This window comes from Clupea harengus, chromosome 8 (genome assembly GCF_900700415.2).
Source record: "Clupea harengus chromosome 8, Ch_v2.0.2, whole genome shotgun sequence".
Taxonomy (NCBI): Eukaryota; Metazoa; Chordata; class Actinopteri; order Clupeiformes; family Clupeidae; genus Clupea; species Clupea harengus.
Genome location: NC_045159.1, coordinates 15118553 through 15127519, shown reverse-complemented (window position 1 = coordinate 15127519; position 8967 = coordinate 15118553). Strand labels below are relative to the sequence as shown.

The 8967-nt window shown below is 41.8% G+C and overlaps 1 pseudogene; it reads right to left on the bottom strand.

The window, feature by feature from the left end:
- Positions 1 to 652: 652 nt before the first annotated feature.
- On the bottom strand, positions 653 to 6907 carry LOC105896192 (annotated as a pseudogene).
- Between the last annotated feature and the right edge of the window lie 2060 nt (positions 6908 to 8967).

Here is an 8967-nt window from a genome sequence, read left to right as displayed (position 1 = left end):
TTTCTGTCAAATTCAGCTAATTGCTCCATATGGTCTTTTTTTTTATAAAATAAAAAAAGCTATTTTTTGCTTTTCCGTAAAAAAAACACCTGAACTGTTTGTTAAACATGTCTAGAACTAGACAGCAAGGGAAGACATAACACTTCCTCCTCAGATAAGGCTGATACCCCCAGTCCAGTAGTAACTAATTTGAAAGATGTCAGTGAACAACTGGAAACTACATCCTTGTAATTAATGTCTAATTCTAGACATGCATAACAATTTTTTTACAGAAAAGCATATAATTTCACAGAGATCATAGAGTTTATTTTTTAATAGTTGAATTATATTGGTACAAAACCTGGGGCACCACAGTATGATCATAATGTTAGAAATAGCAATGTATTATACATGCATCTAGATTGATTGAACTGTTCTGTATTTTTATTGCAATATTTTCTCATCCTCACTGAAACTGAAATGTAAAGTCCCAAATTCCTAACATTTTACTCCAAGCCACAAAGTCTTATGATGGTAGAAATACAAAACAAAGATTCCATACACATTCATTGTCATGCATCTAGATATATTTTAATATCGTTGCTTTTAGGTGCTACGACAGGATAATGTCCGGTGAAGGCAAAGCGCTGATGCACAACCCAAAGCTATACAGAACAGGACCGGGGACAAACCCTTAACCCTCAAGCAGACCTCAGCAAGAAAATATAATGCAAGGCAAGGGGTAAAGGTAGAATATCTTAGATAATGTATTTATTTTCAACCTTCATGTGATGGCATTTAATTCAGGATAAGTAGAAATCAAAAACAGTGAGTCTCCACAGTATAAGCACAGATTAATTCCCAAATGCTGATCTGCCACAGCTCATCTGTGGACCCTCATTCTTGACTCAGCGGTAGAAGATCATAACAGCAGCTTCAGTTATCTCTCTGGATGTACTCCACCCCACATTTGTTCCGTAACCATCCCAGTCAAAGCCAGTGAAGTCACCACACTGGCGAGGAACTTGTTCAGGGAAGTGTCCCCCACCACCAATGCAATACTGTCAGAAGAAAGGAAGGACATGAAATGCACACATTTTCTAATGTTATACATTCTAGACATGCACTAGACTAAAACTACCATCATGAAGCCAAATGTGTATTACAGATGTAGAGGGTTATACAGCCTGTAAAAGCCAGCAATGTAGAATCAGCTGTCAATGTGTTTCAGCACCAGAACTCTATGGGATTTTTCCTAGATGTGGACATCACATCATAAAGTGTTGTAGTGTCTCGTCTGGTATGATGACATTACACTAAAGACTAAAACGAATCCAATTACATAAAGAAGTTCAGTTATCAAAATTAAGTCTGTTAGTATCATTAAAATAATCGGCACATATGCTTTAGCAGACAGATAACAGTATCTTCTGTGATAATTAATTCCCATATCAACCCAACTAAAATATACAAAAAGATCCTCCATAGTAACATTACGACTTAGTACATTTCTTTGGAAAACCACCATCAACATTCTGATATCATAAAAAGTATGTCCAAAAAAGAACATCACGATAAAGAAATTACATTTTAAATATAGATTTTTAAAGACAAAATGTGTATTTTTAGTAGCATCTAGTGGTGAGGTTGCTAAAATGCAACAAGCTGAATACCGTTCCCTTTACAAGCATGTGGAGTTGGTCAAATACTGTAAAAATTATAATAAATAATAATTAAAATAAAAAATAAAACCTCGAGCCAGTGTTTTGTTTGTATATTCTGGGTTACTGTGGAAACATGGCAGACTCTATGAAAGAGGACCCGCTCCCTATAGATATGAAGAGCTCAAACAAAAACCCAACAAATCACAGTTACAGGTAATCATACACAAATGAAAACATGATAATGAATACTAGTATATTCCATTAATACCTAGATGCCACTAAAAACGACACACTGGACCTTTAAAAAAAATATGACCCAGGCTAACATCATCCAGATATTGTTGAAATTGTGTGTTGTGGTCATTCTTACGTGTTCAGTGTTGCACCCAGTGGGTCTGACTCCAGAACACATGGCCATGGCTGCTCTCTCATTGTTGAACACTCTGAAGGTGACGAAGCCAGGAATGAATTCGTCTGTGAAAGTAAAACAAATTAACAACTCAATCCAGTGTGTATACGTTAATTGTAGTATTTTATTCTATCGATACATGGGTACGTAGGTTTTATATTTACTTTGAAGGAATTGTTGGAGGAATATTAGAAGTAGTAATTAGTATTAGTAAGCGTCGTTTGTCATTGTGTATTTGAATCGCTTGCTATAACAAAATGCTTTAGGTTATCATACTTCTAGGATTTGGGCCGTAGAAGTTTCTTGTGGTCTCAGCATTTCCTTAGTCATACACCACAGGAATAGATGGTCCATTGTTGGTGTTGCACACTCCAGCATTATACCTCACTGGGTAGCGCTAAAAGTCATGCAGGAAGAAAGAGACTTTAAGTTAAATACTTGTGTGTGACTTATTGTGTGTCTGTAATCATCTTTGATGTTCCATGTACCTTGAAGAGCTGGTAGAGATTACCTCCATTGAGTGTTAGAAACCTTGTCTCTGTGTGGTATCGTAGGATGGAAGCAACGGTCCAGTGTTTTAGTTGAACGTTGTTACGTACATGCCAAACAGACACATCTTCCCCTACAATATCATAATAGCCAGGATTCTGTGGAAGAGAATTGAGGATCTCATATTCAAACCTCCATTCGAAGCATTCTGTCTAATCAAGGTATATATACATACAGTATATACATATTTTTAAATATAATGTCATTTTCTCTTAGGCATGATCACTCATCACGTATTATTATGTTGTCATTCCCCTCACTCAGTTCCTCAGTACTGATGTACTGCAAGTAAATAAGATGTAACCTTGTAGTCATCAGAGGTTGCACCTTCTGGACTCCCAAAGGTGTTCAGGTTGGCCCATGTCCCCTCTCCATCAGGGCGGTTGGGATTGCTTCCCTGCTCGCTTGACCACCGGTCCCCCACAGTGCATTTCCCATATAGGTTGTTCTCATGCACAACCGGGGGGGCTGCACCTTGGCTGCCGGGGGGCTGCACCTTGCCGTGGTGGAGAGGCTTGAGTACGCCAGTGAACCGGAGAACTATGCCGGTGTATCGGCGGGGATGTTATATCCCTGGCAGGTTTAACCAAGGCTGAAGGACATTGATTGACTGTCATGGTCATGTATGTGTACGTGTGTGTGTTAGAGATTGTTATGCATTTCATTCGGTTTACGTAATGCCACCAGTTAAATTAGCCTGTGCCCGAGGCTCAGGGAATCAGAGCGACTCGCGGAGCAAGGAAGAACATCTCCTGGAAGACGACCCCCGACACGCACCCGCGTGTGCCCGGCGACTCTTAGAACTCTGCTCAACTTAGAATACTTAGGCTCAGAAAAGTACTTAGTGATATTTCTTGTCTGCTACAATAAATATCTTTGGCTCTGATCCGAACCGCTCCAGCTTCCTTGATTGAGACAACCAACTAGACCACCTTTTAGAATTAAGTGTAGTAGCCTAAATATAGAAAAGAATCTTACAGCTCTAACTGCATGGAAACCCATCAGCTCTCGCCTCATTACAGCCAACTTCAATACCAACAACAAGCGAGTGAAGGCCCACATAATCCAGGGTTATGCACCCACCAACGATGCAGACGATGAGGTCAAGGCCAGGTTCTATGACAGCTTGAACCACCTACTTGGTAGTATCAGAGCCAAAGACCTCATCATGCTGATTGGAGACTTCAACGCCAAAATTGGAGGCCAGAATGAGGGATATGAAGCAGTGATGGGAAAACATAGAGTGGGAACAATGAATGAAAATGGCGAGCTGCTAGCAGAGACCTGTGCCAGCAAAAACCTAGTGATTGGAGGAAGTGTATTCCCCCACAAAACAATCCATAAAACAACGTGGGTGACACCAGACCATGTCACAGAAAATCAAATTGATCACATCTGTATCAGTAAAAAGTTTAGAAGGTCCATGGAAGATGTGAGAGTAATGAGAGGAGCAGACGCAGCCTCAGACCATCACCTCCTGGTAGGGATATTCAGACTAAGGTTGAAGAGACACCAGCAAGCAAAAAACCATCGGGCAAAATACAACATAGAGCACCTCAACAACGCCCAAGTAGCTAAGAACTTCAAGGAGATCCTCTCAAGGCGAAATGCACAGCTACAGCAGAGGAAAACCGAGGGATGGACCATAAACGAAGAGTGGGGACATCTAAAAGCTGCTTGGACCTCAACCTGTGAAGAGGCCTTAGGAAGTAGGACCCAAAAACACAAAGAGTGGATGACACCAGAAACCCTCGAACTAATCCATCAGAGGAGAGAGCTCAAAGCGAAAGTTAACAGCTCAAGAACAAGATCTGGAAAGACATCTGCCCAAAAGGAGTACAACAGATGCCACAAAGATGTGCGAAATAACATCAGGAGAGACAAAAGATCTCAGGTGGAGAGGCTAGCAAAAGAAGCAGAGCTTGCAGCGACTCAAAGGAACATGAAAGAGCTGTATAACATAACAAGGAAACTGTGTGGGACAAATACACATAACAATAAACCAATACGAGACAAGACCGGCCAACTGATTTCTACTCCGGAGGCACAGCTTGAGAGATGAATGGAACATTTTGAGGAGGTGCTGAACAGGCCAGCACCGGCAGAGCGACCAGATATCCCCGAGGCAGCAAAACCACTTAAAATCAAGTGTGGCAGACCAACAAAGACTGAAATCAAGACGGCCATCAAACAACTAAAATCTGGCAAGGCTGCTGGACCCGACAACATTCCACCTGAAGCCCTTAAAGCAGAGCCCAACCTAACAACGGACCTGCTCTACAGTTTCTTTGGAAGAATTTGGGAAGAGGAAAGGACACCAACCGAGTGGACAGAGGGTTACATTGTTAAACTGCTAAAGAAAGGGGACCGCAGTAACTGTAACAACTACCGCGGGATCATCCTACTTTCCGTACCCAGCAAAATATTCAATAGGGTCATTCTCAATCGTCTCCAGGATGCCGTGGACAAGAGGCTTCGGGACCAGCAAGCAGGATTCAGGAAAGATCGCTCATGTACAGACCACATAGCAACACTACGCATCATAATTGAACAGTCTATTGAATGGAACACCTCCCTCTACATCAATTTCATCGACTTTGAGAAAGCGTTCGACAGCTTGGACAGAACAGGACTATGGCACCTTATGGACTACTACGGAATTCCCACCAAGATCACAAACCTAATCAGGAACTCATATGAAGGAACGTCATGCAAAGTCATCCATGCAGGCCAACTCTCCAGGAGCTTTGATGTTAGGACGGGCGTCAAACAGGGATGCCTTCTATCTCCATTCCTGTTCCTCCTGGCAATAGATTGGATTATGAGGGAAACAACTGAGGAGAGAAAGAACGGGATCCAGTGGACACTGTGGGAGCAGCTGGACGACCTCGATTTTGCGGATGACTTGGCTCTCCTCTCACATACACAAGCACAGATACAAGAAAAGACAGACAGACTCTCACAAACTGCGTCAAAACTTGGTCTAACACCCAATACAGCAAAGACGCAGGTTATCAAGATCCACTCCAAATCCAGCAACCCCATCCTCATGAACAGTAATGCCCTCAAGGAAGTGGAGGCATTCACATACCTGGGCAGCGTTGTGGACACCACCGGAGGTACAGAGGCGGACATAAAAAGCCGGATCAACAAGGCAAGAGTGGTGTTTAATATGCTCAGGAAGACCTGGAGCTCAAAGAACATATCAATTAACACCAAGGTATGCATCTTTAACTCCAACGTGAAACAAGTGTTGCTGTATGGATCCGAGACATGGAGAACCACTAAGCAATCAACACACAGGCTGCAAACATTCATCAACACCTGCCTCAGAAGGATAATGAACATCTGGGGGAAGGACAGAATAAGCAATGTGGACCTGTGGAAAAGAACAAGCCAGGATCCAATTGACATGCTAATTCTCAGGAGAAAGTGGAATTGGATTGGACATACCCTCAGAAAACCGGCCACAAACATCACTCGGCAAGCCCTGAAATGGAACCCACAGGGAAGAAGAAAACCAGGTCGACCCAGGAACAGCTGGAGGAGAAGTGTCCAGGCAGAAATGGCTGGGAAAGGGCTCAACTGGGGAGACGTTGAAAGAACTGCCAACAACCGAGCGAAATGGAGGACATTCGTCAATGGCCTATGCACCCAAGAGGAGCAAAGGGCATAAGAAGAAGAAGACACTGGCTACCAGTGTCCATCCACCACCAGCTGTGGTCATGTCACAGTAGGTCTGGTACACTCCCCCATTGGAGGTGGTGAGGTAATACAGACCATCTATAATTAAATCATGCATGATCGATGAGAAAAACTGATTGAATACATTTCTATTTAAACCAGTCCTAAAAGGGTCAATTAAATTAAAATTGTCGGAACAAAGGGGCTCACCTTCACGAGCACCATATTTCTGCTGAATTTCTTTGCAGCTACGTCCAACAAAACTAAACCTGTCCACAGTTTTCTCCAGTTCGTAATTGCCATTGGTAATATTGATACGACGGGCGTCAAGAGCAAGAGAAGCACCCCCTGAAGAAATGGAAAGGAAATATGAAAAAGTTGATTCACACAACTTTAGTCACTTCATTGTAAGCATGACTAATCAATACTTTTTCTGTTGATTAGTATATATATGAATATTATACATCAGCTTAGAAACTGGAGTGTACTCTTGCTTACTCATACAATCAGTATCATTTATCACAAAGCCATCCTTAAGGCTTCTGGAAAGCTTACCAGGTCGACACTCGATGGGCTGTGATGACAGTGCAAGCCATGTCAGCAGGAGAATACCTCGTAACATGTTTGACTGAAAAAAGACACAAACAAATTGTTACTGCAGTACTGGTGTTTGTAGGGAGCGAAATGATGACTGAGCTAATCATAACCAGTGGGCAGCATATATAGTGCCTTGGTGATCCAGTTGGTTTGCTTTTTTCATCTTTTTATCAGTTGTCTACAGCTGCCAGTTGTCTACAGTTGCCTTATTTCCTCTTCATTGTTTAATGCAAATTCTCACATTCTTGCAGCAGCACGGTGGCTCAGTGGTTAGCACTGTAGCCTCACAGCAAGAAGGCCCTGGGTTCGAATCCCGGTCGTTCCAGGTCCTTTCTGTGTGGAGTTTGCATGTTCTCCCCGTGCCTGCGTGGGTTTACTCCGGGTACTCCGGTTTCCCCCACCATCATAAAGACATGCATTGCATCGTATGAATGAATGTTGGTGGTGGTCGGATTGGCCGTTGGCGCTGATTGGCAGCCACGCTTCTGTCAGTCTGCCCCAGGGGCTACTGAGGTAGCTCACCACCACCGGTATGACTGTGTATGAATGACTACTGGACTCTGTAAAGCGACTTCGGGTATATAGAGAAGCGCTATATAAGATTGAATTGATTTATTGATTCTTATCCATTCTCTTTCTTTTCCATTATATTGCCACAGTAAGGGATAGTCATTCTCTCACAAACTTTACTCCAAATGGGGGAAACTGTGTTTTTCAAGGGACATCTTTTTTTTCTCCATAATTTTCTTCATAATCAGTGAATGCATTATTCACATAATTCAACTGTTTATTTTTCATCCAAACTAAACGCTCTCTTTCTTTCTTTATGCCACTGGTAAAGTTTCCTGACCTGCCAGTCCACATTCCCCAGTCCACCACATTCATTCTCACTGAGCTGAGGTAAAACCTTGCAGCTGCAGATGGGCTGGTTGACTATAGGTAGTCTGCAAAGCTGCCATTTAAATGCATGTGTTTGAATGTCCTGTAGAGGATGAAACATCGTTGAGAATATTTCTCCCAATTTTTGTGTCATCCTATGCCATACTTTGTGTTTCAAAACACAGTACTTGGTTTCAGAACACAGTGGGGTACTAACTTGTAAACAGAAACAAGGTGCTAAGCATGAATACATCTTCTGAATGCAGACAGTCGTTTGACAGTGTGTGTGTGTGTGTGTGTGTGTGTTTATCAACAGCTGCAAAAAGATTTTATTTTATGTTGGAGAGGGCACTGAACTGGAGCATAAAAGCACAGCCACTGAAATAAACATGTCAAGACCTTAATCAGCAAGATGGGTCTGTCATTTGCACCAATAGGCACAGTCAACTAAACAGGCCCACCTTCAATTAAATAATTCTTGTTTTTTTTATTCATTGTGAACAAATGCTTGTTAGCTGTATACTACGTGTTAAAACTGATGTTGTTTGAGAAATTAAATTTGTAGTCCTTTTTTCTATTTCAAAACACTTTTACAAACTTAACCTCATACATGTTTTCTCCCTTCTTCTTTCTCCCTTCTGCTTTTATGAACAACAACAACAGTAGAAGAACAATACACCATGAAGATTTATTACACGTAAGTTATACTCACCTAAAACCTAGAAGGAAATATCTGTGGCTCAATTAACATTTCCTTCTCAGATAAGCTTTATAGAACCAGACCAGTGGTGGATGTTTTTAAAGATTTCAGTGCCTACATTAATAACCCACGATAACTCTCCCCTGTAAATAAAAGCAACCTGCCTTCCGTAGAATTTGGTTATATTTTATGTCTAGCACAAAATAATTGTATCATGGTTTAGCCGTGTCGTAACACACATATGGTTTAGCCATGTCCTCTAACACACATATGGTTTAGCCATGTCCTCTAACACACATATGGTTTAGCCATGTCCTCTAACACACATATGGTTTAGCCATGTCCTCTAACACACATGTGGTTTAGCCATGTCCTCTTCTTTGCCTAACATGCATAGGTCCAAAACCCATATCATGCTCTGCTCTGTTTGTATACAGTATTTTGTAAGTCTCTTCACAAGTCTTACTATTCGTGTGACACGGAACACTCCTGCTTTGTTGTAATGC